Genomic DNA, 23,311 nt, shown 5'->3' on the forward strand with positions numbered 1-23,311 from the left:
TAATAGTAGAGCCAGACGAACAGCCACTCATTATCAATATTCATTGAATACTTCAGATCACTTAATACCCTAACACTGCCCTGGTTAGATCCTAGCAGGCCTGCTTGACAGATAATCAATGCATTCCACTGCAGTCTTACCACTCATCTGGCCCTGGGGAGCTGGGGACTGCTGCTTCTCTGGCTGCCTGTCCCTGACCTGTTCCCTCTGCTGCCTTGCTCTGCAGCACCACAGACAGGGAGAGAGTACACTACACACACACCTCTCAGTAGCCTCTCTATACAGAACCACAGACAGCACAAGACCAGATCAATGGGCAGCATAATTACACATATCTCTTAGTGCTGTCAATAGTCCACATTGCTGTACAATATTCACTGCATACTCGTTATCTGCTCCTCTCTACTACAGGACCATGGACAGCGCCAGTATTCAAACAGCCCTTTGCCTGTTCTTACTTCAGCACCACGGATAGAGACATACAGTAGGATGGGCAGTTCAGGCTATTTTCTCAAATATAAAGATGAAATCACTCTACTGTACAGTAAATCCTTCCCTATCTCAGGCCTGGCGGTAGGTAGCATAGGCTCAGTATCCCACATTACGGGTAAGAAGCCGGCCTCAGTTGGTCAGGCACAGGAGGCTCTTCAGCAGCCACTGTGACTAATTCAGCTTGAGGATTTCGGAGAGTCAAATTGCCCAGCTGAGGGCTGGTTGCCTGTGCCCCACATTACAGTCCAATTCCTATCACACATCCTCTTCTCCCTGCAGTGTGCACTCATTCACTCCCTTTCAAGGATTTCAAATCGTTGGGTTGGGGTAGACGAAGTCTGTAATTGTTTTTTTTTACCTCAATCATTGAGAGGGAAAGGGGGGGAAATCTTACCGTTCATACCATTCTTTATCATTATACATGTTATGGCGTAGTTGAATCATGGGTAGTCTATGTTGTTTACATGTTTAAGGTTCAAAGGAAAAGGCCTGTCCAGGTTGATTGCATCAAATGAAACAACAAAATTGTTCCTTTCATTTCAGGAAACATTACCGCGATGCTTAATGTGCTTCCTCGGCAAGTATTCATTTGGTGGTTGGGTGCATTGGGATCCCATAGGCCAGTTGGGTGCATTGGGATCCCATAGGCCAGTGGTTCCCAACCTTTTTTCGGGTACTGTACCACCAACTGAATTTTGCTCTGCCCGGAGTCCCTCTGAAGTACCCCCTCATGTGCATTTTACCAGCAGGCCTGTGGTCTAATATGTCTTCTCTGACGAGGTATCCCCCTTTCCCAAGTACCCTCAGGGGTCCTAGTACCCCTGGTTGGGAACTACTGCCCAAGACTAACCCTACTAAACACTGATGCACAGCTGCACATGCCTGTTTCCGTGGCAACGAAAAAGCCAAAGAGGCGCTTGCCACCGCTCATGATTTTACCTTGCATTTTCTGTGACACAGAGAGAACAGAACCCTACACAGAGGGAACAGACCCCTACACAGAGGGAACAGAACCCCACACAGAGGGAACAGAACCCCACACAGAGGGAACAGAACCCCACACAGAGGGAACAGAACCCCACACAGAGGGAACAGAACCCCACACAGAGGGAACAGAACCCCACACAGAGGGAACAGAACCCCACACAGAGGGAACAGAACCCCACACAGAGGGAACAGAACCCCACACAGAGGGAACAGAACCCCACACAGAGGGAACAGAACCCTACACAGAGGGAACAGAACCCCACAAAGGACCTGCGACCACCATAACAGAGACAGAGCGTGTGACCCGGCATTACAGCAGCCGTGTCGAGCCAGGTCTCCAGAGACAATGGTAACGAATCCCCAAGCTAGCTGAAGGATTAGCAGCCAGGAGGACTGCACCACCAAGACGCCAGGAGGACTCAGGATGCTACTAGCATCTTCCATAACACTCTATGTGCACCCCTGGCCCCTGGCATTCTAATCACCTCATTAAATTGATAATGAGATTATTAAAGCTGCATCCATTGGGACTAGCAGGGGCTGTATGGTTTAATTCTACATGTTATTATTCTTGGCACACAAAGGAGTTCATCTGGACACTGTGTATTAAGAGCCCAGTCCTAGGAAAATAACATGTCGCCAGAGCCAGAGCTAACTGAGCCGGCAAAAAGACTGTCTGTCTGTCCATCTGTCTATCAAGCCTGTCCCCCTGAGGATGGGGACACGCTAATGAGAAATGGGAACTCTACACAAAGACTGCCCTCAGAAGGACAAATATAGACACTGGAATTAGATACAAGTGTACTGTAGGAGGAAAAAGCTAGTGTTTCTAAGAAAGTATGCCCATGAAGATGGCCTGTTGACAAAGGATTTTTTTTCTGGCTGCTCGACAACAGAGTATTAGTAGTGATTAGTAATGGTTTCTGCAGTTGTTGACCTGCCCTTTGCAGCATCAAAAGATGATGCTCCCCAGTCTAACAGTCACCTTCCATCTGTGTAACAGTGATAAAGAGATAATGGCATCACATGGGAATGGAACTATGATGTGAGCTGCAGCTTTTCAGAGGAAAAAAAACAAATAAATTCACACCATTAGTCTAAAAATGGAACACAATAACGGAATTTTGTAGGAAACCTCTCTTGGCTCACAAATAATCCCTTTCAGATTGTCACACAGACAGAATCAATTACTGGAATGGTTTAGGGAGAGCTTCATACTGGAGCAGGGGAAGAGCAGGAGGCCTCTGGAAGAACTTGTGTTGTTTAGACACAGTATCTTCTGCATACAGGGGCGGCCCCCGGCATAAGCGAAATACATATTTTTAAAAATGTATTATTATTATTTATTTTTTATTTAACCATCATTTAAAAAGGCAAGTCAGTTAAGAACAAATTCCTATTCACAATGAAGGCCTACCCCGGCCAAACCAGGACAACGCTGGGCCAATTGTGCGCCGCCCTATGGGACTCCCAATCACGGCCGGATGTGATACAGCCTGGGTTCAAACCAGGGACTGTAGTGACGCCTCTTGCACTGAGATGCAGTGCCTTAGACTGCTGCGCCACTCGGGAGGCTGTATGCACTTTTTTTTAGGAACTCAGTCAGGTATAGCAGAAAACACAAGTTCTGATTCTGACATTTGGTTGTGCATCAGCACAGTTTTTATTTTCTTGTCATTCACTCAATAAGCTGTATCAGCTAACAATTGTATTATTGGTAAGTTAGTCTAACCAGCTATCTAAACTTGTAGTAATCATGGCCGAATACCCACTGAGCATGCAAGGCACATGCCCAGGGGCCCTGACTTCCAGGGGGCCCCCATTGGTTTTGTTAGTCACTCTCACTCAGATATCATATTAACATGGCATAAGTCATGGCAAAATGTGTAGAATTGCTGGAAATTATCTGTTAAACTGCACATTTGTTCTTTCTGTTCAATGGCAAAATTAATAGAATTGTATGAAATGTGTTGTAGAATTGCAAAATGTTCTCTCCTCCCCAGGGCAAAATGTGTAGAATTGAAGGAAATTAACTTAAAAAAAAAAGTTCTCTCCACCATTAAGAGGTGAGACACTAAAAGGTGGGGGGGCCCCCAACCAAACCTCGCTTAGGGCCCCCAAAAGGCTGGAACCAACCCTGAATGCATCGGTGCACTATATGTTGGCATTAATATGCTTGGGTGTGTAATCATGCATAGATGCGTGCAATGACCATATGAGCATGTGTGTATATTCTGTGCAAGGCATTCAGACTGTCACTCTACGTGTGTCCTTGTGGGTAAACGGTCGTATCTGTAGCGTATCTGTGCAATTATGATGTAGCCATGAGCCTGAATGTGTTCTGTGTTAGATGGAGAGTGCTGTGTGAGTGGTGTTGGAGGGTTGGAAGGGTGAAGGAGCCTGTCGATGTGGATTACGAACCCTATTAACATAAAGAGGGAAGAATTATTAAGTCCTTATGAAGGCTTCATTACCTCATAACCAGGTATTGCACCCAAAGCACATGGGAACTGTTTTTCTTCACACTTTTCCTCTGTTCCTCAGCCAGTGTATTGTGTTAGGCTCATTGAATCAGAGAATTGATCATGAGAGAGAGATCAAGGAGAGAGCAGTCAAAGCCCCAATGCAATTATCACTCTGAACAACATTAAGGTCGGGGGCAGATGCTTCCGCTGTAACACCTTCCCAAGGTGACTTGCAGGCCTGGAAGTGGGCTTTCCCTCGGTAGGTGAGAGGGGTAGGGGAGATGGATGAAGGCAACAACACCTTTCCCATTGTTAAGTCCTGCCTCCCCGTCACTAGGCCTGCCTCCCTACACCACTAGACCACCACCCGTCTGCATGCAAGAACGGAAGTGTCCTTTTCAAAGGTCATTCTTCGTTACAGTCATGAGAAATGTCAGCTAAAATTGGATTTGGGAAGAGAAGGCAATAACAAATAAATATATAAATCAAATCAGACATCAAATGTGACACCTTGCCCCAAACACACAGGAGTAGACATGTTGTTATTAAAAGTTAGAAAGACTAACAGGTGGAAATGAATCATGGAAGAAGGTCACAGGCTAAGCAGACAGAGTCAATACGATCCTTCTGACATTTGATAATGCTCTTCACACGCCTCATAGACATCAGCAGGGTTATTTATAGCAGAGGTATAAATTTGCTTGTCAATTAACACAGTTCAGAGCTGATTATAATTTCCTCTGCAGAGCTGCTGTATACTATGCATATCTTAAGGCGGGTAAATTTACATTGAGTGAGGGTGGAAAAGGTTAAAAGGTAATTCTTCTGATCCGTTTCCTGCATGTATATCATGTACAGTATATCACAACAGCGCAGCTGCATTTAATAAGGTATGCTATTTATGATATTCACAGACATTAGCATATGTGTGTCATGGGACACCACAAAATGTTGATGAGTGGGTCCTCCTGATTGGCTCCAGCAGGGGGTTAGGGGACTCTGGGGCTACAGCCCCTCATCTATAATGCAGGTGAAGAAGTCAACGGGAGAACTAGGGCCCATTGTTAATAGCATGGCAATTATACATAGCCTGCAGTTAAATACTGCATACAGTAGGACTGATTTTTCCATGTTTTATCTCCCAGTAGTCTCAAGCCAAAGGCAGTCCTTTAGATCTGCAGATGGGACTGGGTGCAGTTAGAATGACACCAACCATCTCAGAAGATGGCATATATTACTGTTTGTCAGACCTTAGCAGGTTAGCATGGGGCAATGTGGCCATAACTGACATGGACTGACTTGGGCCGGATGACACCTTTAAGGAGATGCGTCTTATCAGTATTACGGCACCTGTGGATGACAAACAGCTAGGCCTATGTGTTATAGTGGAAGCAATGAAACAATTTACACAGAACATGATAAGGCAGCTTTAAAATGCGTAGATACTACTGAAAACAACCACATTACTCAAATGAAATGGTCATCAGTAATTTAGCATTCTAACATATTTGGAGGTATATAAAGTGTAATTGAAGTAAGACAGGGTCCCCAAACTCGGTCCTGCCTCCCCAATGTGTTATTTGAGTCAGCTGTGTTGCTAGGGCGAGTTTGGGACACCGAGTTGGGGAAACCCTGGTATAGGAGACCAGATTAGGTCTACCTGTGAAAACACCTCACAGATGGAAGATAACACCCCTGAGCCTCGTGTTATGATGGGTTTATCTTTTAACAATATTGCCAGGTGCCAGAAATTCCTGCAAAATCAACTGAAAAAGTTGCTCAATATTTATTGAAATGACAGAAGGGAATGTATCTGACAGAAGTGAAAAGGAGATTGGTTTTACACACAAGACACTCTCACTCAATTCAAAGCTGCCCCGACAGAATAGATATATTTTTTTTACAACAAGAACACAAATCTCTTGAATCCCTGTACACACCCATTTATAATATCTCACCCACATAATCAGGATAACCACAGAGGGTTGCCTATTACTGTTTCCTGAACCCAGATATCAATTCCTCTCTGCCACCCATACCATGGAAAGACTAAATTAATGTGACTGAAAGAAATCTCTTTCAAATTCATGTCGGTTTGCTTCAAAAGCTTCCGAAAAGTCCCCATGTATGACACGCATCTACACAAAAGCTTCAATTAAATACGGTCTTTATGTCTCAAAGAAATATTGTTTTCATCAAACACATACACAATATATACAAGCCTGGGTATATCATTCCAACTCGAATAGAATGGGGGGTGAAAGCATACATATAGCCATATAAGGCGAGATGCCAATGTTTATTTGGAAGCCGTAATGCAAGGTCACATTTCTCAGGGCGTATTTCAACCCAGTCACTCAGGTGAGCTATTCAAATGCCTGATCTCTGCAATGTGTCGCTCCATTTACTTTGTTGATATTGCTTTATGCGTATGGATATGCCTGTCTGCCTCAAACATCTATCAGTAACTCTTGGATTCTCAACTGTCCTAGATACTGAGGTTACGCTTTAAATGTAAATTCAGCTATTGCCTCTCCAACTGCTGCCCTGCTCACCCCAGAAAATATACAACTACACTGAGAAAGTGTAACATTGGGGATGGTTTCGGGGAACTAAGACCCGAATTTAAAGATACTGTCTCTCAGTATCTACATTTTCATATATTATACAATCAATGGGGTGCTTTTGTGTTGTTGTTTTCAAAGATTATGTTTTTGTTGCGTTATCTTATCAAGGCAAAAGATAATTTCCCAAAACATTATCACAGCAAAACTGAACCATACAAATGTGATAAGATCAAAGATAACAAGATAGGGATTTTTCCTGAGGTATCATTAATGCATTAGGTGCTTTCTGCACTGCAGTTCTTATTTCTTCACTCTTTAATGACCACTTAATGGAATGGTTTTTGTTCCTTTCCCTTAAATTCTAATAGTTCTAGGTTTTCTGAATCCTTTCTGTGAATTATCACAAAGTATTAGATTGAGACACACAATTGTGTAGGGGAGAATTTAGCTTCTTTTTTCCCAGCATCACTCCATCAAGAGAAATATAGTATTCTTTCTAACACAGATATCTAGATATATTTCAGGACGTTGTGTATTCCTGGAAATAATCTAAATTTAAAAAGTGTTATCTTTGCACAACTTACCTCGGGTATGGGGTAAGTTGAGGAGCGGGACAGGGTAGGTCAGGGGTGTCAAAGTCAAATGGACGGAGGGCCAAATAAAAAATTTAGCTACAAGCCGAGGGCCGGACTGTTCGAATGTTCATTGAAAAATTTTTAAATGACGCATATAGTCTAGTGAACCTAATTGAACCTACTGAAAACCTAACAAATATATTCCAATATGATCAGATAAATAAAGCAATATTTTCTTATGGCTCTGTCAGTAATCTTTAATTTTCAACAGACACAAAAGACAAATTTCCTTTATATAAAAATCCCCATAACATGAACATTAAATGAAAGAAACCGGTATTCAAGGCACCATCAGTAGCCTATATTTTCTATTTTAGCAAAAGTGGGCTAAATTTACTTCAAAGAAAAAAACAATAATAGCAATTTTCTATCATCCACTCAACTGAAATATTTTTAAAATATAATTGGATTGAAATACAATAAAATAAAGTGCAAAAATCTATTAATCAAAAACAACACTTTGTTTAAGGAGAAGTAACATGCAGTGAAAACAAATATTAAACTTTAACTTTTAAACTTGAACTGAGTAAAAACTCTAAATATGTGATTGCACAGTAATGTTCACTTGTTTGAGGTTGAGGGTGATACTTGGTGGTGTCCCATCTTTTCCACAAGTTCATCAATGTTCGGGGTAAGGCTCTGAGCTGAGGAAATCCTCAGAATTGAGTGGAGGTGTTCAGCAGTAAGTCGACTTCTGTGTGATGTTTTGTTCAAGTTCATCAAAGAAAACAGTTGTTCACACAGGTATGTGCTGCCAAACATAGACAACGTTTGAGCAGCCTGGATGCGCAGCTGGGGCATTGTGTCGGGGAGGAAACGGGCGAACTCCGCAGCACCCACTGCCGCATATTTTGCCCTCAGTGCATCATTGCATTGGAGGTCAATCAACTCCATTTGGAGGTTTGGTGGTGAGCTTTCCACGTCAACAGCAAATGGGTTACCGAGCAGTTCCAACCTGCTTTTTTGTGCTTCAAAGTCAGCAAATCGGCGTCGAAAGTCAGCGGCAAGCATACCTATTTTATCAGCCAACTGTGCGCTCGGGAACGCACTGGTAGAGAGCTTCTCTTTCATGGTCTGGCAGCTGGGAAAGTGGCTCAAATTTTCTTTCCGCATCTGCGTCTCCCACAGAGTCAGTTTGGTTTTAAATGCCTTCACTGTACTGTACATATCAGAGATGACACGATCCCGACCCTGCAGCTGCAAGTTCATTGCATTCAGATGACTCGTAATGTCACACAGAAAAGCCATTTCACACAGAAACATTTAGTCTCGGAGTTGTGTTGTGTCTTTCCCTTTGCTGTCCAAGAACAGACAAATCTCCTCACGAAGCTCGAAACATCTTTGAAGCACCTTTCCCTGGCTTAGCCATCGCACCTCTGTGTGATAAGGCAAATCACCATGCTCCGTTTCTAACTCCGTCAGAAATGCCTTGAACTGGCGGTGATTCAAACCTTTGGCTCTGATAAAGTTAACTGTGCGCGTGATGATGCTCATTACATGCTCCATTTTCAAGGCTTTACCGCACAACGCTTCCTGGTGTATGATACAATGATAAGCTGTCAGCTCACCTGTCGCGTTTTCCTCTTGCATCTTTTCCCGTATCTTCGCCACCAGTCCGCTCCTGTGTCCACACATCGCAGGTGCTCCGTCGGTTGTCAAACCCACGAGTTTTTCCCAAGGCAGCTCCATCTCATTTACACATCTTGACACCTCTTCATACAAATCATGCCCCGTAGTTGTGCCATGCATAGGACGTAAAGCCAAAAACTCCTCTGTCACGCTTAGGCTGGAGTCCACTCCGCGGATGAAAATTGACAACTGGGCAATGTCAGAAATGTCGGTGCTCTCATCCACAGCCAAGGAATATGCAATGAAATCTTTTCCCTTTTTCACAAGCTGCTCTTTTAGATTGATGGACAACTGGTCTACTCTCTCGGCAATGGTGTTTCTGCTCAGACTCACATTTAAAAAGAGTTGCCTTTTTTCTGGGCAAACTTCGTCACAAACTTTAATCATGCAGTTTTTGATGAAATCCCCCTCCGTAAATGGCCGGGCTGATTTAGAGATCTCTTCTGCCAAAATAAAACTGGCCTTGACAGCAGCCTGGCCTTGTGATTTGGCTTTTTTGAACAGAGCCTGTCGAGATTTGAGGCCTCGTTTTAATTCCTCTGCCTTTTGTAGCCTTTGTTCCATGTCCATATTCTTGTTTTTGTCCGCGTGTTTCGTTTCATAATGTCGTCTCAGATTATACTCTTTCAGTACCGCCACACTTTCTCCACACAGAAGACACACAGGTTTTCCAGCTACCTCCGTGAACAAATACTCCGACTCCCACCTTGTTTGAAACCCCGGTTCTCAGTGTCCACCTTCCGTTTTGCCATTTTTGATGGGTATCTGAAAGTTAATTTTACTGTGATGCTGACAACTGCTGTGCCAATAAATATTGAAATGAAGCAGCCTACTGCTCGGTGCGTCACCGTTGCATTGTGGGAAATGTAGTATTGGTGCGTGTAAAAGATCTGCGGGCTGCCGGCTTGCTGCGGTCTGCGGGCCGGTTCTAATAATAAATCAAGATCATCCCAGGGGCCGTAAAAAACCTTCTCGCGGGCCGGATGTGGCCCGCGGGCCTTGACTCTGACATATGTGGGGTAGGTGAAGCCGCCTTAAAATGTCTGTACTGAATGAAATATTACCACTAACCTTTTAAAACCATGTCTATATTCATTTCCCAAACAAAATTCAACACAATCACAATAACTTTTTTGTCCTTTGAATCATTTTAAGCATCTTTTAACACAGGCTTCATACCTAACAAAAACATTGTATTTTTTATTATACTTTTAACACAGCTTCACACCTTATAAACACTTTGTACTTTTTAAAACACTTTAACACAGGCCAGGCCCTGTTGTTACCTCATATCCAAGTGATAATGCCTTGCATTACGCCTGGGAAGAAAACACATCCATTTGCTTAACTTTCCATTGGCTCAACCATAGGCTCAACTTACCTCAAGGCAAACATTTTCACTATATTAGCCCACACAGCTACAAGGATACACTTTCATGCTAGGTTTAGGACCTCATATTGAAGCTTATAGAGACCCCAGCTGATGTATAGAACAATCTTAAAATGATCTACTTTGGTTTAGATACAAGCTTTGGTTTAGATACAAACCTTGAACACAATAAATTAATTTGACTTGGTGAAAATCATTTCTAACTTGCTTACCACTATTTCCATATGGTTTATTCCTTCACAGACTCCATGAAATGAAGACCTATTCCTAAATATATATTCACATGATTCATGTTGTGTATGGTTTTCTAGAAACAAGGGTGTCTCAATTTACTCTGTGGCTCAACTTACCCCACTCTCCCCTATTGATCATAGCTACTCTATCCAGATTGGATAGAATAAGGTATGAAGGCTGTTTTGATGATGGAGCAGTAATAAAGGAATCACTATTGAAACACATACAAACATCTAGGCCCTAAGTCTAGGAGGTGTATACATGTAGCTTTTTTTGTCTCAGAGATAATGATCTTCAACACTCCTCCTACACACCATGGTGATAAAAACACACGTGTGTTCCCCTTATTGACTGGCTGTCTCATAAACATCCTTTGTAAAGGGCATAATCTATGTAGCATTGGGTCTAGTTTAAATGTGTAGGGCAGTCAGGGCTGCCTGAAGAGAAGTTGTCAACATCCTTTACTAGAGTCTCGGAGCCAAAGAGACAACGTCAGGCGGTGTCCATCATCCTGACTGTTTCATTATTTACTGGCCAGTGTCCTGATAGTGGAGTTCCCAGAGGGCCAATGCTGTGCTATTATATGGGGCAGCCCTGTGCTGTTCCAACCCTCCCCAGAGAGACACACAGCGCTGTGATCTCAGGACACTCCGGGCCTCACACAGATGAATAACCCAGTGTCTTTGAAGAAGGACCACCAAAAAAGAAAACAATGTATCCTTTGCCACCCCCCTCCCTCCCTCCCTGTCTACCCCCGTACCTCCCCCATGTTTCCCAGCATGCAGTGTGATTCTGTGAAGGTGGCTGTCACCCATCGCCGGTGCTCTTCCTGTCTTCTTGAAAGACCGTGAACCAGCGGACCCCAAGACGTGGGAAAAGAGAAAAGCTGCCTTGCCTTTGCTTAGTGGGGAAGTATTAATCAGACCAAATATGTTTTAGCTTCCCCTGTGCTCTCTTTTGATTAGTCATTGTGACGTGGCTGGGAGGCACAACAATGGAGCTGTTTGTCCAGCGCCGGGCTCAGAGAGCGCCCCTGGTCTGCACACTAATTGTCTCATTAATGATCACGAAGCTGCTTTTGCCTCACATTTATTATTCTACTTTACCAGGAAAGGGGACACAGAAAACTCATTGCAGCTTTCGCATCACTATGGTCATGTGAATGTTAATGGGCTGTAATGTTAGCCTGGGTGTCTCGTGACACATAAATAAAGAGGCCGTGTAGATGGTGACTCAATTAATAGGTGGGCTAGTTACGTTACATTTATACAGAGCTGCTTTCGTGTTGCTTTTTTGTTGCATTGAACTCCGAAATGACCGTGCCTGGTAGTGCTATTGTGTTTCAAAACAGGGAGACAGGCAAGTCAAAGAGAGAAATGACCTGGCAAGATCCATTCATTGCGGAGTGGGAAAGATTTTCAGTCAGTCACCAACACACTCACACACACTGTTCTGAACCGAATTGAAAAACACAGAGTGAGAATGAATAGGTAAGTAGGTCATCCACAGGGTTTGTGTGAGAAAGCTAGGCATTACCAGAATTGGTAAGAGCAGATGAAATTGACAATAAGCACTTGGCATCCCGCCACCACCGCCACCTCACTGTCACTCCACACCCTCTCTGCACCCCACATCTATCCACCCTGGAAAAGCCAGCCAGCCAGTAACTGCTTCTGATAACAAGAAACCCAAGGTAAAACCCAGTCCCCCATGCCCAGCCAACTCCACACTAGGCTACTCTCCATGCGAATGGCGTGTACTGTTCATGTTTGCAATACGAACACAACGGTTGAGAAAGTCTTCCCCTTTCCTTGTCATGCTGCTGTATTACAGGGTCTCTGAGATGTCTGAGCTCCTTGTTTAATTAAAGCACATTCACAGCTTGGGTGCAATTGTCTAATATTTCTCCAAACAATGAATTTCCTGCTCTGCCAACTGAGGAGACAATGACAATTTGACTGCAGGGAAGATTGTCTTCCGCTGCTTCCGCCTCCAAGAGAAGCCGTGGCACCTCAGCTCAGCTGTCACAGCCCCGAGAAACAAATGGAAGAACTCCATCATTTCTCTAGAATTTCTTCGCCATAGCTCAGCTACCTACGCAATCAAGGCTTGAACGCCACTCCATAAGAGCTTCAACAAAAATATAATGCATGGTTGCAGCCATGAACAACAAATGAAGACCAACGATCTGATTCTGGAGTCATGGACATACTACAATGGTGACCTTTTCCCTGACACAGTCAAAAACACATACAGAGTTGCACAGGAAGAGGTTCAAGAGTCCTGCGTTTCACGCGCCCCTTGAGTACTGCTGTTTAATGTGGCCTCAGTTGTCTTCCTTTTTTTCCGCATGTCTCCTTGTTTCCATGGCATAAGCGTCAGCAATTATTGCGCTGGGTAATGAGACGCGTTTAATTAGGCCATAATGAAATGACTGAGGAGGGCGATGAGTCAGCGCCATGCATGCAGAACAAAACACACACACACACACACACAGACTACACACTTGCGCACACACTCTCTTACAAACACATGCACGCACACGCAGGCACACGCGTACACACACACACACACACTTCACACTCATCAGTTGGCTGACAGCAGAGGCATCACCATGCTGCAGGAGAACAACAAAAGCAGGATTCGTCAGAACTGCTACATGCCTGTCTGTCACACGTAGCCTAGCGGTTAACCGAAAGGTTGCTGGTTTGAATCCCAGAGCTGACTAGGAGGGAAAGAATCTGTCGATGTGCCCTTGAAAGTCACACTGGATAATAGTGTATGCTAAATGACAATTTCTTTAAAAAATAATAATAATATGATGCTGCTGCTGCAAACAGCAGTCCAGTATTAACCATCTACATGTAATAAAGAAAACACCAAGATAAAGTGTCTTAATAGGATGTTGGGCCACCATGAACCAAAGCAGCTTCATTGAACCTTTAAATAGATTCTACTAGTTTCCACGAGAAATTCCATCACTGTTGATGGCGCTAGAAAATGCTATCTCAGGCACTGCTCAAGATTCTCCCATAAGTGTTCAATTGGTTTTAGATCTGGTGACTGAGTTGTCCATGGCATATGGTTTTCATAATTTTCATGATAATCAAACCATTCAGCGACCACTCGTGCCCTGTGGATAAGGGCATTGTCATCCTATGGGAGCAAAGTCATGGTAGCCAAAATAATGGCCTACCCAGCGTTTTTAAACATGGCCCTAATCACGATGGGATGTTAATTGCTTAATTAACTCAGGAACCACACCTGTGTGGAATCATTTGTGTGGAAGCATCTACTTTTAATATACTTTTTATTCCTCATTTACACAAGTATTTTAAAATTATTTTGGCAGTTATCTGTATCTACTCCTCACTCTGTTACCCAACAACAATATGCTGGTTTAGGACACTGTGTAGGTAAATAATTAGAGCTGGTATTTGTAAAATGAAAGTGGTTTGATGTAAGTAGAATCCATAATCTGAAGGTTATTTTTAAAGGGCACTTCGTGATTTGGCATCTTTTTGAAGATTGCTCATTAACTTCTTATGGCTTGGGGGCAGTATTGAGTAGCTTGGATGAATAAGGTGCCCAGAGTAAACTGCCTGCTACTCAGGCCCAGAAGCTTTGGGTTTGGATAGAAAACACTCTGAAGTTTCTAAAACTGTTTGAATGATGTCTGTGAGTATAACAGAACTCATATGGCAGGCAAAAACCTGAGATAAAATCAAACCAGGAAGTGGGAAATCTGAGGTTTGTAGTTTTTCAACTCTTTGTCTATCCAAGATACAGTGTACATTTGGTCCAATTGCACTTCATAAGGCTTCCACTAGATGTCAACAGTCTTTAGAACCTTGTTTCAGGCTTCTACTGTGAAGGAGGAGATAATAAGAGCTGATTGAGTAAAAGGTCTGCCAGGTGGCCATGAGCTGATCACGCGCGCTCCCGTGAGAGGTAGCTGCGTTCCATTGCATTTATAAAGACAAAGGAATTCTCCGGTTGAAACATTATTGAAGATGTATGTTAAAAACATCCTAAAGATGGATTCTATACATCGTTTGACATGTTTGTACGAAATGTAATGGCATTTTCGTCAGGCCTGCGCGTCGTGAATTTGGATTTGTGAACTAAAGGCGCGATCAAAAAGGAGGTATTTGGACATAAATGATGGAGACCATCGAACAAAACAAACATTTATTGTGGAACTGGGATTCCTGGGAGTGCATTCTGATGAAGATCATCATAGGTAAGTGAATATTTATAATGCTATTTCTGACTTTATTATGAGTATTTCTGTAAATTGATGTGGCTCTCTGCAAAATCATCAGATGTTTTGGAAGCAAAACATCACTGAACGTAACGAGCCAATGTAAACTGAGATTTTTGGATATAAATATGAATTTTATCAAACAAAACATACATGCATTGTGTAACATGAAGTCCTATGAGTGTCATTTGATGAAGATCATCAAAGGTTAGTGATTCATTTTATCTCTATTTCTGAGTTTTGTGACTCCTCTCTTTGGCTGGAAAAATGGCTGTGTTTTTCTGTGACTAGGTACCGACCTACCATAATCAGATGGTGTGCTTTCGTTGTAAAGTCTTTTTGAAATCGGACACTGTGGTGGGATTAACAACAAGTTTATCTTTAAAATGGTGTAAAATACTTGTTTGAGGAATTTTAATTATGAGATTTCTGTTGTTTGAATTTGGCGCCCTGCACTTTCACTGGCTGTTGTCATATCGATCCCGTTAACGGGATCTCAGCCGTAAAAAAATTAAGAATTGTTACTGGCCATGACTGAATCCAAATCGAGAGTTGTCGTGGTGATGTGGTTTGATGTGGGTGCGTTGCGTTTGAATATCATACCCTGGCAGATACTGTTGTTTGTCCCCCTGAGTCACCGTAGCAACAACAAAGCCATTTCCTCAAAATAGTCACTTCTCTAAAATAGTCAGAATTAATCTAATGATAAATCAAGAAATTTGCAATTAATTTAGACATTTTTTCCAAGGAGGTCTTAGTCGCAAAATTTAACATCTAGCTAAGGTATTCAAATATTTGTATGAAAAACTAGTCAGTGCACTGCATACAGTGTATCGAGTCGGGAAAGTCTGGCTGTGTGCTCAGGACTGATTTCTGAGAACAATAACATGTCTACAACTTCTGCAAGATTTCAAACTATTGTAAATAAAGCACAAACTACACACTGTTAACCAGTGCCCAAAATGACTTGCTAGCTAGCTAAGTTCATACCATGTCTGCCAATTAAACTAGCAAGTAGTAGCTAGCAGGCACATTGAGCAGCCAGGCCACAATCCACTAATCAATTCACAGCTGAGTAGTGACGTGCAAGTTATTTCCTTTACAACGTTCTCACTATCTATTACCAGAGTGTGTATATGTCTGGCAGTGTTTCATAGGGAATCATCTTTACAAACAAGTTTCATAGGGAATCATGTTCACAAACAGGTTTCATAAGGAATCATGTTCACAAACAGGTTTCATAGGGAATCATGTTCACAAACAGGTTTCATAAGGAATCATGTTCACAAACAGGTTTCATAGGGAATCATGTTCACAAACAGGTTTCATAAGGAATCATGTTCACAAACAGGTTTCATAGGGAATCATGTTCACAAACAGGTTTCATAAGGAATCATGTTCACAAACAGGTTTTGTAGGGAATCATGTTCACAAACAGGTTTCATAGGGAATCATGTTCACAATGAGACACAACATGCTCGGGAATGAGTTTTGAAATATTGACAAGTTGCTGTTGGGATACAAGTGCTCTCTGATTGTCTCATTTACATTTACATTTAAGTCATTTAGCAGACGCTCTTATCCAGAGCGACTTACAAATTGGTGCATTCACCTTCTATTCACAATTCTATTTTCATCCCAAAATGTGGCAGACTCAAGTGATTTGACATTATCAAACACATCAACAAGTGGACACTCCATAAAGGGCTTAGGGCCAAGGGTTATTTCAACTTAACATTGGGGACGTGTCTATTGAAAACAGGATCTGCATAATGGGCAGGTCTACCTCACAGTCTGGAGATTCTGGCCACTATGATTGGATAGAGCACGCACATCTGATAGAGCACAATCAGCACAGCTGCTTCTCTCGTATTAGTGGGCCCTGGGCAAGTGGGCATGATCGTAATCCATACCCAACCCCCTGTCAGTGACAAACTCACTTACAGAATTCAGTTTTAGACCAGACTGACTTTATGACCAAAATGATCCTATTAACACTTTGTAGTCAATGTTGATACTAGAATTAATGTTTCTGACTCATATCCATGCCATATAGGCCAATTAAAACCAGAGAAGTTGGTTCTAAGGGGCAGTTGACCTTTACTAGGCATCAAGACACAATCATAAAGGGGGAGAGACAGGGATTTTATGTTCTGTCTGTACTTCAACACAAGGCTCATGTAACAGAGAGAGCAGCCCTGCAGTTTAGTCTAGATCTGCACTGTACCAAAATAAACGACCCTGCTTAATGCAACTGTCAGACACCCAATGTCAGAGACAGCAGTACTGCAGAATCATAATCATAGTGACTCAAGGACAGGCTGGGCTCAGGCTGGCATCTCTACAACACAAACTAACGAGGAGACAAAGACACAGGCCATCTCTTACAATGGAGAGTTTTGAGGCGGGTTTACTTGACAGATTTATAAAGAATAAGCAAGGAAATGGAGGAAGAAATAGGGAGAGGGGACAGAGAGAGGGAGAGGGGGAGGGTGCGGGAAAGGGGAGGGAGAGAGGCAAAGTGAGAGAATAAAGACAGAGAAAATGAGTGAGGGGGAGAGAGTGCTATCAGTAAGACATAGCCCATTAGCCAGAACCCTGCCAGCCTTATTAAGTTGCTATGCCAGTTTGACATTAGACAATGGGAGGAGGGGGAAAGGGAGGGGAAGGAGGGACTGAACCAATGATTATGACTTCTGGTTGAGCCCCATGGAAGGACATATCTCTGCCCTCTGTCTTTTTATAGTTCCTCCTAAATCTTCAAAGAAGTTTCCTTTCCATGACAGGAGTGGGTAATTTGTGCTTGATGTCCGAGGGCAACACTGACAAGATATTGTTGGAGATAGTGTCATGTTATTGTTACCGGATTGTGAGAATTGAGATGACGTATTTCATATATCCAAGCATGTATTTTTGTGCTCACTATCTTACATTTTGTTCCATTCACCTTTCCTTTCTAGCAGTCCAATAAATGTCCTGAGCTGTTGTCCCCGTGACAAAGGTCGGCAGTGACAGCTGTGGCTATGTGAAGCCAATCGATCCCGCTCCACATCGCCCGTGACAGTCAGGAGAGGAGGAAGGAAGGGAACAAGAGGGGGGTGAAGAGAGGCTATTCCTAAATGTGTTGAGGTGAACAACCCTGTCTGAACTCTGCCACCTGTCTGCCTCTGTGAGTGGCACCATCTGTCCTCTATCTTAAATACCTATCTGATGTTACACCTAGGCTTGGTAATTTACAATGGAACCCTGGCCTACACTGGAACTATATATATATATATATATATATAAATACTGTATAGTTTCAGTGTAAATGACCAGATCAGTGTAGCCATATTGTTATTAATGTATTTATTTAACATTTATTTAAATAGGCAAGTCAGTTAAGAACAAATTCTTATTTACAGTGACGGCCTACCAGGGAACAGTGGGTTAACTACCTTTTCAGGAATAGAACGAAAGACTAGTACCTTGTCAGCTCGGGGATTCAATCCAGCAACCTTTTGATTACTGGCCCAATGCTCTGAACACTTGGCCACCTGCCACCCTGATATACTGTAGATGGCTTATACTGGTCATTTACAATGGAACTATGGCTACACTGATCAATTACACTGGAAATATATGGCCAACACTGGAAATGGAGAATGGAATTAAGGCCTACACTGGTCATTTACACTGGAACTAAAGCCTGAACTGGTTATTTATACTGGAAATATATGGCTTACACTGGTCATTTACACTTAAGCTATATGGCCTACACTGGTCATCTACACTGGAACCTTATGGCCTACACTGGTCTTTTACACTGGAACTATATGGTTAACACTGACCATTTACACTGGAAAAAATGGTTAACACTGGTCATTTTCAATGGTACTATATGGCCTACACTGGTCATTTACAGTGAAACTATAAGGCCTACAGACTGGTAATTTACAATGGAACTATATGGCCTACACTGGTCATTTACACTGGAACTATATTGGCTACACTGGTCATTCAAACTGGAACTATATTGGCTACACTGGTCATTTACACTGGAACTATATTGGCTACAATGGTCATTTAAACTGGAAATATATTGGCTCAACTGGTTATTTACACTGGAACTATATGGCCACACAGACTGGTCATTTAGACTGGAACAATAAGGCCTACACTGGTAATTTAAACTGGAACTATATTGGCTACACTGGTCATTTACACTGGAACTATATTGGCTACACTGGTCATTTACACTGGAACTATATTGGCTACAATGGTAATTTAAACTGGAAATATATTGGCTCAACTGGTTATTTACACTGGAACTATATGGCCACACAGACTGGTCATTTAGACTGGAACAATAAGGCCTACACTGGTCATTTAAACTGGAACTATATTGGCTCAACTGGTTATTTACACTGGAACTATATTGGCTAAACTGGTTATTTACACTGGAACTATATGGCCACACAGACTGGTCATTTAGACTGGAACAATAAGGCCTACACTGGTAATTTACATTGGAACTATAAGGCCTAAACCTGTCATTTACACTGGACATATAAGGACAAAACTTGTCATTTACACTGGAACTATATGGCCTACACTTGTCATTTACACTGGAACTATATGGTTTACAATGGTAATTAAGAATGGGACAATGTGGCCTACACTGGTCATTTGCACTGGAACTAAATGGTTATCACTGGTCATTTACACTGGAACAATATGGTTAACACTGGTCATTTACAATGGTACTATATGGCCTACCCTGGTCATGTACACTGGAACTATATGGCCTACACTGGTCATTTAGACTGGAACTATATAGCCTACACTGGTAATTTAGACTGAAACTATAAGGCCTACACTGGTAATTTAGACTGAAACTATAAGGCCTACACTGGTCATTTAGATTGAAACTATATGGCCTACACTGGTCATTTACACCGGAGCTATAGTGCCCACACTGGTCCTTGACACTGGAACTATATGGTCTACACTGGTCATTTACACTGGAACTATATGGCCCACACTGGTCATTTAGACTGGAACTATATGGCCTAAGCTTAACATTTACAGTGGGTCATTTAAATTGGAACTATAAGTCCTACGCTGGTCATTTACACTGGAACTATATGGCCTACACTGGTCATTTACACTGGAACTATATGGCCTACACTGGAACTATTGGTCCTACATTGGTCATTTAGACTGGAACTATATGACCTACAATGTCATTTAGACTGAAACTATATGATTAATCAACACTGGTCATTTAGACTGAAACTATATTACCAATACTGGTCATTTAGACTGGAACTGTGTGGCCTACACTGGTCATTCAGACTGGAACTATATGGCCTACACTTGTCATTTACACTGGAACTGTATGGCCTATAGTGGTCATTTACGATTGAATTATATTGGCTCCACTGGTTTTTTACACTGGAACTACGTGGCCTACACTGGTCATTTACACAGGAACTGTAAGGCCTACACTGGTCATCTACACTGAAACTATAAGACTTACACTGGTCATTTAGAATGGAACTATATGGCCTACACTGGTCATCTACACTGAAACTATAAGGCCTTCACTGGTCATTTACACTGGAACTATATGGCCTACACTGGTATTTTACACTGAAAATGTATGGCCTACACTGGTCATTTAGACTGGAAGTATATGGCCTACACTAGTAGTTGACACTGAACATGTATGGCCTACACTGGTCATTTAGAATGGAACTATATGGCCTACACTGGTATTTAACACTGAAAATGTATGGCCTACACTGGTCATTTAGACTGGAAATATATGGCCTACACTAGTAGTTGACACTGAACATGTATGGCCTACACTGGTCATTTAGAATGGAACTATATGGCCTACACTGGTATTTTACACTGAACATAGATGGCCTACACTGGTCATTTAGAATGGAACAATATGGCCTACACTGGTATTTTACACTGAAAATGTATGGCCTACACTGGTCATTTAGACTGGAAGTATATGGCCTACACTAGTAGTTGACACTGAACATGTATGGCCTACACTGGTCATTTAGAATGGAACTATATGGCCTACACTAGTATTTTACACTGAACATAGATGGCCTACACTGATCATTTAGAATGGAACTATATGGCCTACACTGGTATTTTACACTGAAAATGTATGGCCTACACTGGTCATTTAGAATGGAACTATATGGCCTACACTGGTCATTTAGACTGGATGTATATGGCCTACACTGGTCATTTAGACTGAAAATATAAGGCCTACACTGGTCATCTACACTGAAACTATAAGGCATACACTGCTCATTTACAATGGATCTATATGGCCTACACTGGTATTTTACACTGAAAATGTATGGGCTACACTGTTATTTTGCACTGGAAATGTATGGCTGACACTGGTCATTTAAACTGGAACTATATGGCCTACACTGGACATTTAGACTGGAACTATATGGCCCACACTGGTCATGTAGAATGGAACTTTATGGCCTACACTGGTATTTTACACTGGAAATGCATGGCCTACACTGGTCTTTTAAACTGGAACTATATGGTCTACACTGGACATTTAGACTGGAACTGTGTGGCCTACACTGGTCATTCAGACTGGAACTATATGGCCTACACTTGTCATTTACACTGGAACTATATGGCCTACACTGGTCATTTAGACTGGAACTATTGGTCCTACATTGGTCATTTAGACTGGAACTATATGACCTACAATGTAATTTAGACTGGAACTATATGATTAATCAACACTGGTCATTTAGACTGGAACTATATGATTAATCAACACTGGTCATTTAGACTGAAACTATATTACCAATACTGGTCATTTAAACTGGAACTGGAAGGACTACACTGGTAAATTACAATGTAACTATATTGGCTACAGTGGTCATTTAGTCCAGAGCTATATGGCCTGAGCTGGTCATTTTGACTGGAAATATAAGGCCTAAGCTGGTCATTTACACTTGGTCATTTGCACTGGAACTATAAGTCCTACACTTGTCATCTACACTGGAACTGTATGGCCTATAGTGGTCATTTACGATTGAATTATATTGGCTCCACTGGTTTTTTACACTGGAACTACGTGGCCTACACTGGTCATTTACACTGAAACTATATGGCCTACAATGGTAATTAACACTGAAACTATAAGACCTACACTGGTCATTTAGAATGGAACTATATGGCCTACACTGGTCATTTATCATGGAACTATGTTGGCAACACTGGTAATTTTGACTGGAACTATAAGGCCTAAGCTTGTTATTTACACTGGTCATTTACAATGGAACAGTAAGGCTACACTGGTCATTTAGAATGGAATTATATGGCCTACACTGGTCATTTTGACTGGAAGTATATGGCCTACACTGGTCATTTACACTGGAACTATATAGCCTACACTAGTCATTTTGACTGGAAGTATATGGCCTACACTGGTCATTTAGACTGGACGTATATGGCCTACACTGGAACTATATAGCCTACACTAGTCATTTTGACTGGAACTATTAGGCCTACACTGGTCATTTAAACTGGAACTATGTTGGCAACACTGGTAATTTTGACTGGAAGTATATGGCCTACACTAGTCATTTTGACTGGAACTATTAGGCCTACACTGGTCATTTAAACTGGAACTACATGGCCTACGCTGGTCATTTACACTGGGTCATTTACACTGGAAGCATAAGGCGTAAACTTGTCATTTACACAGGAACTATAAGGCCGACACTGGTCATTTACACTGGGACTTTATGGCCTACACTGGTCATTTAGAATGGAACTATATGGCCTACACTGGTCATTTATGATGGAATTATATGGCCTACACTGGTCATTTAGAATGGAATTATATGGCCTACACTGGTCATTTAGAATGGAACTATATGGCCTACACTGGTCATTTATGATGGAATTATATGGCCTACACTGGTCATTTAGAATGGAATTATATGGCCTACACTGGTCATTTAGAATGGAACTATATGGCCTACACTGGTCATTTATGATGGAACTATATTGGCTACACTGGTTATTTATACTGGAACGATATCGCATAGACTGGTCATTTTGACTGGAACTATAAGGTCTAAGCTTGTTATTTACACTGGGTCATTTACAATGGAACAGTAAGGCTACACTGGTCATTTACACTGAATCTATAAGGCCTACACTGGTCATTTACACTGAATCTATAAGGCCTATTCTGGTCATCTACACTGAAAATATATGGCCTACACTGGTCATTTAGAATGGAATTATATGGCCTACACTGGTCATTTAGAATGGAACTATATGGCCTACACTGGTCATTTACACTGGAAGCGTATGGCCTACACTGGTCATTTACACTGGAACTATATTGCCATTACTAGTCATTTACACTGGAACTGTATGGCCTTCACTGGTCATTTAGACTGGAACTATATGGCCTGAACTGGTCATTTACACTGGAACTATATGGCCTACACTGGTCATTTACACAGGAGCTATATGTCCTACACTGGTCATTGAGAATGGAACTATATGGCCCACACTGGTCATTTACACAGGAGCTATATGCCCTACACTGGTCATTGAGACTGGAACTATATGGCCCACACTGGTCATTT

At 42.0% G+C, this 23,311-nt stretch overlaps 1 protein-coding gene across 5 annotated transcripts in view; it reads right to left on the reverse strand.

Moving 5' to 3' along the window:
* The window catches only part of ntrk3a (neurotrophic tyrosine kinase, receptor, type 3a), a 298,611-nt gene that overhangs the window by 190,851 nt on the left and 84,449 nt on the right, over nt 1-23,311 (reverse strand). The window lies entirely within an intron of this gene.

This window comes from Oncorhynchus keta, chromosome 17, assembly GCF_023373465.1.
Source record: "Oncorhynchus keta strain PuntledgeMale-10-30-2019 chromosome 17, Oket_V2, whole genome shotgun sequence".
NCBI lineage: Eukaryota > Metazoa > Chordata > Actinopteri > Salmoniformes > Salmonidae > Oncorhynchus > Oncorhynchus keta.